We start from the raw sequence: 9,343 nt of genomic DNA, 5'->3' as shown, positions 1-9,343 counted from the left end.
TATTTTCACCATAATGTAGGACCCCCCGCCCCCCCAGACTCTGATTCGGTGAACCGGTTTCTGCAGCCATGTGGACCGGGCCTCGCAGATTTCAAAAAACATGCTCAATAATCCTCAAAGTGTTCTTCCTGCCCCCGTCCTGATGGTCGCCGCGGTGGTTTCATACGTGGATTAACCCCCGCGGGTCTCTGCGGACGCAACATGTCGTGTGCGCATTATTAGAATTACCGCCTCGTGCGTACTTTAATTCGATAATGTGCTCGAATGTAAAAAAAAAGGCATCGTCAATATGTGTTTTTGGAGATACAGTTCATTCGCGGCGAGGACGAGTAAACAAAGAGAAAGCGAATAAAATGGGCTGTTTTTCAGGAGCTGCAAAAATGTTTTATTAGGGGAGCGCCGAACACCTGCCTTAAAATGTCGTTTCAACATCTCCCGAATGCCATTTTGCTTAATTGACTTGGAAATGGCCCAAATGTATTGCTGAATGCGGTCTAATTAATATTAATAATAAATGCCATTATTAACATCAAAGAACATCTGGTGCCCCTGTTTACCCCACCGCCTTATATGTAACACACTCTGCTGCTGTTTGAATCTCACAAACACGTGTGTGTGTGTGTGTGTGTGTGTGTGTGTGTGTGTGTGTGTGTGTGTGAAAACCTAAAACCTCAACAAACTTCCTTCTCTGCCTCCTTCCTCCTTGGCGGCCGAGCGAGGTCAGAGCAAGAGGTGAGGACGGCGTTCGCTCTTTCCCGGCCTTCCTCCTCTCCTCTCGGTCCGGACCCGGTTGCTGTAATACCTCGGAGACGTCTCTGATCCCGGGTGTATTCCCGTGGCAGCAGGAAAAACACGGCGTGCGCATTAAGAGAGAGAGGCGCTCCTCTCGGTGCTCATAAATCACGGGCCGAATAACTTTAATCTAAAATTTCATTTAGTAGTGGTTGTCAGGTGGTAAAAGGAGGGGCATAATGCAGTGGTGTTTAATGATAATTGGTGTTTGGTTAATAAATTCTGCGAGTTCAGATTACGTTCTAGCTGTGGCTGGAGTGCTAGCATCAGCAGTGTAACTAAACCTCAAATTGATTAACTCGCATGAACCAGACGCTCACAAAGATGGCAGTGGTCCAAATCAAAAAAAAGAGGAGAAGAAGAAGAATGAAGGGGAGGGGTGTGAGAGAGCGAGCGAGCATCAGGCCGGATGGTGTTGTGTTGCTCTGCTGTAAGGAAATCAAGTCCCCCCGGGCGCATTTTTAAAAGCCTAATGCCTTTCAAATGATGTCATCACGTTTACTCTCTCTCCCCGTCTCACCCAATCTCTCTTAATATCTTTCCCCTTTTCAAACTGTTTCCGCCACCCCCAGCACACACACACACACACACACACACACACACTGGTCCTCCCCTCAATCAGTTATTTGGCTGCAGGGAGAGGCCGCCGGGCTTCGACGGGAGTCACGTGACACATTAGAATAATGGCCGAGCAAAAAGCAAAACATCTTGTGTTTTTATGACTGATGTGCTTTTTTTCTCCCCCCCCCCCCAGTTTTATTTCCTGAAAGTGATATCATACTAATCAAAACCACAGAGCGTTTAGAGTGCAAAGTGTGATTGAAAGAGCGCCATTAAGGAACTGCCAGCACCCCCCCACGCCCGCCGCCATCCTCCAACCTGCACCCCTGGCATCGCACACGGCCTCTGCTTTTATTTTCATGTTGTTGATGATTTTTTTTCCATTAATGGGAGCTGGGTGTGGCCACTGTCCCAGGGGCATGCACACACATCAGTTTGTATCTTTGTCAGTCAGTTGCTGTGCTGCCTCCTCGGTGGCGTATCCCCCTCGGTGGCGATGCTTCGGTGGTGACGTGCGGTCAGAAGGGAGTGAGGTGTCTCTTGCACACACACACACACACACACACACACACACACACACACACACACTGTGAGTCAGAGGGGAAGTGTGTGTGCGTGAGTGTGAGTGCAGCCGACAGCAGGCAGAGTGACTGATACTCAGCCTGCCTCCCAGATGGCCTGCTCAACTCTGCTCCAATCTGATCTCGGAGCCTTTGTTCTGGCATGTTCCATTACGCCGCCGTGACACCAGTAAAGGCAGAGGGGAGAGGAGCTGGTCTCAGATCAGATACAGCTGAATTATACATGTATTTCTCCTTTTTCCCCCTCTGTGATATTCTTGTAGGAGCACAGTCGCAGCGCTGCGTTTGTCATGTTTCTTCCTGGGGTGGAGGCAGGGGAGGGCTCACGCATGCAAACCGCAGAAGAAGAAGCGGCGCGTCGAATGTTTAATGAATAAGAATAAAAACAGATTTTCACATGAATTATGATCATTTTGGCTGAAATCAAGCTCAGCACGAGCCTCTGACACAAGCGATGCTTCGACATTCGGCGCCGTTCTCACCGAGCAGCGCAGCCAGCGGAGGGTCCGCTGCCCCGTAGGACACTCGCCGACATGAACAAATAAAACTGTGACTGTGGTTTAGCTCGCAGTGACGGCACGATGGTGTTCGTCCTTCTTACGCCATCTTGGGTCGTTTAGAGTCACCAACCTCACCGGTCGGTCTCAGAAAACCGGCCAGCCGAGCCACAGGATGCGCGACACCAGGAACCTATCAGAAACAAGCTGCCACGCAGCCTCCCACCACCAGCCGGCAGCACCTCTGTGAGCGTCATCTGAAACCAAATACGACAACGTGGGGCAGATCAGACTGCGAAACCCATCTCTCATTGGCTAACGACCTGCCAATCACGAGTCTGTAGCCAACCTTCCTCTCGGACACCGAGATCAACAAAGCGTCCAAAGCAGAAACGAAGCTCTCCTGCTGCTGAAAGCAGAAACATCTCAGCGAGCTTTGTGTGTTCAGACCAAACAGGAAGCTGAGATTTGAGCTCAAATCTGTGAGAAGGAGAAGTGTCGGTAAAACTTTCAGGTTGGGTAGAAAAACCTGAAAAACAATCATTTTTTTCTGTGCAGTTTATTTAAAAATGTTAACACGCAGACATTTGTTAACACAAATGACTGACTTTGTGTCACAATGTCACAACATCCGCACAGAAGCAACCAACTGTAGGGAAATGTAGTTTTTGTGATTGTAGTTCACAGGCTCACCTGTGACCGTCGCATTAATGTCGCGTCTCCAACAGAAAATCTTTGCATGAAAAGAAAAAAATCAATACTCAGGACAGTTACGGCGGGGTGTCAACAGGCGGTCTGAGCCCCCCCTCTGCTGCGGCGATGCCTAATATATGGCGTGACCTTCAAAATGTCATAAATGTGTTGTGCAATAAAGTGTCAATATTTGTGGTTATATGGAGCCGGCTGACTTTTACAGTAATTGGAACAGCCGCATTAAAGCTGCGGATCAGCCGACTGATTAAAGACGCGCGGGCCGGACGCTCGTCACGTGTGCGCACGTCACACGCCTCTACGGCCCAACGCACCTCTGTGTGCGCTCTGTGTGTGAATGTGTGAAGCCCATTTATTATTGAAGGGCTGTTATATGCCAGGAGAGCACACTCTCATCCTCTCAGTAGTGTGTCTTCCTCTTACAGGAGCACTATTAACCCTGACACACAAGGACACGTCTGTGTGTGCGCTGAGTGTGTGTGTGTGTGTGTGTGTGCGCTGAGTGTGTGTGTGTGTGTGTGTGTGTGTGCGCTGAGTGTGTGTGCTGAGTGTGTGTGTGTGTGTGTGTGTGTGTGTGTGTGTGTGCGCTGAGTGTGTGTGTGTGTGTGTGTGTGTGCGCTGAGTGTGTGTGTGTGTGTGTGTGTGTGTGCGCTGAGTGTGTGTGTGTGTGTGTGTGTGTGTGTGTGTGCGCTGAGTGTGTGTGCTGAGTGTGTGTGTGTGTGTGTGTGTGTGTGTGCGCTGAGTGTGTGTGTGTGTGTGTGTGTGTGCGCTGAGTGTGTGTGCTGAGTGTGTGTGTGTGTGTGTGTGTGTGTGTGCGCTGAGTGTGTGTGTGTGTGTGTGTGTGTGTGTGTGTGTGTGTGTGTGCGCTGAGTGTGTGTGTGTGTGTGTGTGTGTGTGTGCGCTGAGTGTGTGTGTGTGTGTGTGTGTGTGCGCTGAGTGTGTGTGTGTGTGTGTGTGTGTGTGTGTGCGCTGAGTGTGTGTGTGTGTGTGTGTGTGTGTGTGTGTGTGCGTTAAGTGTGTGTGTGTGTGTGTGTGTGTGTGTGCGCTGAGTGTGTGTGTGTGCGCTGAGTGTGTGTGTGTGTGTGTGTGCGCTGAGTGTGTGTGTGTGTGTGTGTGTGTGTGTGTGCGCTGAGTGTGTGTGTGTGTGTGTGTGTGTGTGTGTGTGTGTGTGCGCTGAGTGTGTGTGTGTGTGTGTGTGTGTGTGTGTGTGTGTGTGCGCTGAGTGTGTGTGTGTGTGTGTGCGCTGAGTGTGTGTGTGTGTGTGTGTGTGTGTGTGTGCGCTGAGTGTGTGTGTGTGTGTGCGCTGAGTGTGTGTGTGCGCTAAGTGTGTGTGTGTGTGTGTGTGCGCTGAGTGTGTGTGCGCTGAGTGTGTGTGTGTGTGTGCGCTGAGTGTGTGTGTGTGTGCGCTAAGTGTGTGTGTGTGTGTGCGCTGAGTGTGTGTGTGTGTGTGTGCGCTGAGTGTGTGTGTGTGTGTGTGCGCTGAGTGTGTGTGTGTGTGTGTGTGTGTGCGCTGAGTGTGTGTGTGTGTGTGCGCTGAGTGTGTGTGTGTGTGTGTGTGTGTGCGCTGAGTGTGTGTGTGTGTGTGTGTGTGTGTGCGCTGAGTGTGTGTGTGTGGGGTCTGGTGTTTTTCCTGCTTCTAATCTGTGTTTTGGATTTTTTAATTTTAGCCCCATCTGGGGTGGGCAGGTGGGCCAGTGTCTGCTACACGATGCCGGGAGTCTTTGCCAAAAAGGGATCTGTACAGTAGACCACTCAAAATATGTTTATGAGTACGGCTACAGTATGGTGCAGACCGAGTGCTGGGGGGGGTTTATATAATTATTTCCTCTTTCCAGGACGGCACACGTAACAGGGAGGGTGCAGCTGATGGAGAAAATTATAATTCCACCTGAAATCACGAAACCATAGGAACAGATTTCACGTCCCAGCTCAACAGACAGAAGACAAACCCCGGCCCCCTCCCCTCCCCCTCCGTAAAAGAAGCCTTGATAACTTGAGCGGGGGGGCGGGGATTGTTTTTTGCCTCAGGGCGATGAAGTGTCTGTGTCCATTAGGGCTGAACGATATATCGCATTTGCGATAATATCGCGACATGATCAAGTGCAATTTTCTAACCGCAAAGGCTGCGATTATACTCTGGACATGTCTAAATTCATGGGCTGCATCCTCCTGAGGCCGCATTTGTAGACCGATTACGTCACAGCGACGCGCCGAAGGCTGTCCAAATTACTACCATATCCCAGAATTCATAGCGTGGCCCAGCCAAACTCTAGTTTCCAATAATGGCGGCCGCTACTAAGTTTTAAAATTACTCTTATTAATCTTTCTGGGTCACAAAATAAACTTTTAACATATTTTCAGGCGAGAAAGTAGTTGTGTAAACATCAAATATCTGCTCGGTTTATCAAGATATCCCATATTTGCAAAAGTGCTTCGACGTTTTCAGAGGCGTCTGCTACCCACCAGCTCGACAGCTAGCCGGGAGCTCGAGGGTTACTGATGCGGCCGAGAACGGCACAACTCCCGGCACATCATTTTCAGATCACCGCGGAGTTTCGCTGCTCGGGTTAAACGTGATATATAAGTCACTTAGACAACCTAAAAATGTTATTGTTGGGCTTTTTTCAGTGTTTTGTTTGTTCGTGAGTAAATCAGTTTGGCTGAGATTAAAGTTATTAGATTAGATAAAATAAAACTTTATTAATCCCCCGGGTGGGTTCCTCCTTGGTTTTCACACAGCTGACTAAACGTCAAACAGAAAACTTATTAAACAGAAGTATGAGACAGTCGAGAATTTACACCAGTGTCTGGTTATATTTTAGATAGCAAGAAGCAGACGGCCGAGTTTATTAAACTCCACCGAGACAGCGGTGACGCTAATCAGAACTAGACCGTCCAATTTCACCCCTTTAAACTTTAAAGGCGTGTTTGTGTGTGTGTTTATACAATTGCTATTATGTTTGCACTTTATGTGTAATGTTACTGACTGCAGAGATCAGTAAGATGTGTGTATTTTTTATTTATTAGTTTTATTTATTTAATATTATTTTGTAATTGAATGACTGTCTAGTAGTTCACAGATGTCGAAAAACTGAGTGTGGTAAAGCCACTGATTTTGTTTATGTATATTTCTGCAATCTGCACATTGTACTGACTTTCATTTTAATGTTTACACCAGGGTTCCTTGTCAGCACTTTATGCTCAGATGTTTGTAAGCTAAAAATAAACTATTGTGTATGTTCAAATATACTGTTGTGATTGAAGAAGTTAAATAAAAATGTCAGTCATCAATTCATGCATCACCTCATGTCATCATAACAGAGGTCTGTCTTCCAGGAAAGAACAGTTTAAAATTAATGTAATATAGTATTGGCCATACTATATGATGTATTGCTTGTCTTTGTTTAATAATACAGAAGACAAAGACCTTAAAAAATAATCGCATATCGCATCGCAATCGCAATATTGGGGCAAAAAATCGCAATTAGATTATTTTCCATAATCGTTCAGCCCTAGTGTCCATGTGGACAAACTGAAGATTTTTCCTCCATTAAAGGGAGAAAAGTGGACGTGTGCAGGCCAGAGGCCAGCTCGTCAGGCTGATGTCACACCTACTGCACCTCTGCTGCGTCAGGCGCAGGAACAGGAGGGTTTGGCTTCAGCAGCTGCCGCCGGGCTGCTGTGACATCATAAAGCTGCTTCCCTGTTGGGTCGTTCCCTCTCAGATCGAGTCACCTCGGGGCTTCTGCTCCCACGTGTTATAAGTCTGAACATATACATGATACACGTGTCTGTCATATAAGGAGCGCTGTGCAAACTTCATATACCAAAAACACTTTTGGTTGTTGTTGGAAACTGAAATCTGAGGTTTGAACCCTGAAGCCTAAAGCTGTGACGGCTCCTTATCGCGCTGCTGTTACGCTAAAATAAGCTGTCTGGCTTTTTTCATGTGGTGCTTTAATTATGACTGAGAAATTATTTTTTAACATATGTGCCGGTCTGATAAATCTTACATATAAAAAGAGGCGTTGCAACTTTAACATGTGCACATTTTTGTACATAAAAATAAGAGCAGCAAACGAAAGCGAAGATGAAGCTAAAGCACGGTCGTGCAGACGGCGACTTTTTCTCCAGCGCTTCACTTTTTTTTTTTCCTGAGGTCGGGCGGGTTCAGCGGAGCAGGACGAGGCGTCGCTTTCATGTTTTTCCACTCTGAGCTGAAATTTTGCTGAAACACATCCGAGCCTTCGAATCCAGGAGTCCATAAATCGGTGAAAGATTACACACACGTGCGAGCGCCCGGAGGCGGCGGTTGGTGCGATTCGTGAACACGTCCCCGAAACGTGCACGTCTAACCCATCGAAACTCTGACATGTGAGGCTTTTATAAACCGTCTTGTCGTGCGTTGGAATTCAGGACGTGAAAAGTAAAAGCTCAAACTGAACAGAACGATTATTTTCCATCTCCATCTGAAAGTCTGAACGATCGTGGCGCCTCATTCCTCTCACGTGTGAGCGCAGGAAGCATTAAATCCTGTGTGTGTGAAAGCTGACTCAGCAGGGAGCATTAAATAAAATACAAAAACATATATTTATAGTCATCCTCTGTTGTATTTGAGTAGATGTCGACTTTTCGGGGAGTTTTTCTGTGTGGAAATGAAATAATTTCCACGAAACAAACAAAGTGGTGCCTGAAATAATTCCGCTCAATGCTGTAAATTTCCTGCAGATGTTCTTTTAGTTCTCCACAGATTCGATTGGACTCGTCGGTGCTGCAGAAGTTAAACATCTGCCTCTCGGCCCTCGCCCTGCCCCCCTCTCCTCTTACTGTACGCTGAATGAAACCGTCCCGCCGTGCAGAGCGGCGATGACGGCGTATTGTCCCTCACAGACTTACATTTAGGTCGCCTTTCACTTCCTGCTGTGATAAATAGGCTTCAGCCTGATAGCGGCGAGGCTGGATGGACTCGTGTGTTTAGTGTCAGTGTGGAAGAGGACTTGCTGACTTGGGTCTTTCCATTCTGTAAACCTTATTTGACTCCCCGACAGAGGAGGAGGAGGAGGGGGAGCCGCAGAAAAGAAAAGATTAGGCTCCTGTTAGCGACTGCTCCTCATTGTGCTCCCGTGGGTGCCTCCGTGGGTTTGATTCTTCCTCTTTCTTTCTGCCCCCCCGCCTTCCCCCGCACACACGCCCAATCGTGTGCGGCACAGAAAATAAATAACACTTACTTTCTGCTGAATGGCGAACAGTTCAGCGTTGGTCTAGGCCATGTTAGCCTGCCCGTACACAAAGGCGCCACCGGACCCGGCATGATCCGCCGTGTCCTGTGAAACGTCGGGTTCGAGCTTTGACGAGCGGATTCATGAGGCAAAGCTGCCGGAGGACGTCCGCGGACGTCTTTCCGGGCTGTTACAGAGACCAGATCTGCTGGTGCGAGCGCAACAGACGTCCCAACGGTTCACAGCTGTCTCAGTTTCAGGTTAATTCACTGTGTGTCCTGCTGAAGATCGTCAGAGCCTGAGGGCGTGTGTGTGGATGAAGTTCCACCTGCGTGGTTGTTCGTGAGGCCAGAGTCAGATCCCTCTCTGAGGCACCGCAGGAAGCTCTTTGACTGTTAGTCAGAGCTTTGCCGTCACCATGAGAGCACAAAGAAAACATCAAATGCTGTTTTGCACATAAACTATATAAAAATTAAATGAACTGCACTATATTTGTTAATGAGTGGAGATATTTTTCTCATTTTAGTTTTTTATTTCTTTCATTTTTATTATTGTGAAACACAATAAATGAATTTAGGCCAGTGTCCTTATTTTGAGCACGTGCAGGGATTCATGAGATGTTTTAAAGAAGAAATTTGAACGAATGTAATGCTGCTGATTGTTTGAGTGTGTATTTAAATACTGAGCATATTTAAGTTCTAAAGTGTGATGGAAGCCCGCAGAGATCAGATGAATGAGTCCTGCAGCCGTCCCGTAATTAAAGAAAACATAAAAAAAGCTCCAGAACAAAAGCAGGAAATGAATTTGGGCGTTTTTGCTGTGAGATCTCGCGTTGAACCTCCCGCACGGCGACGTCCACCAAATTGTGCAGAACCAGAAAGGATATTTTTAATTTTACAGCTTCCAGATATTTATCAAGTATCTGTTGTATATTTTTCTCTGATGCGTTTCTTCTCCCGGCCTTTAAACACGGCAAATCAGC

The 9,343-nt window shown here is 47.4% G+C and overlaps 1 protein-coding gene across 9 annotated transcripts in view; it reads left to right on the top strand.

Moving 5' to 3' along the window:
- Nucleotides 1–9,343, top strand: part of znf536 (zinc finger protein 536) — a 199,421-nt gene that overhangs the window by 138,371 nt on the left and 51,707 nt on the right. The window lies entirely within an intron of this gene.

Source organism: Maylandia zebra, linkage group LG1, assembly GCF_041146795.1.
Source record: "Maylandia zebra isolate NMK-2024a linkage group LG1, Mzebra_GT3a, whole genome shotgun sequence".
NCBI classification, from domain to species: domain Eukaryota; kingdom Metazoa; phylum Chordata; class Actinopteri; order Cichliformes; family Cichlidae; genus Maylandia; species Maylandia zebra.
Note: the sequence above shows the minus strand (reverse complement) of the source record. Positions and strands in the feature narration are given on the sequence as shown.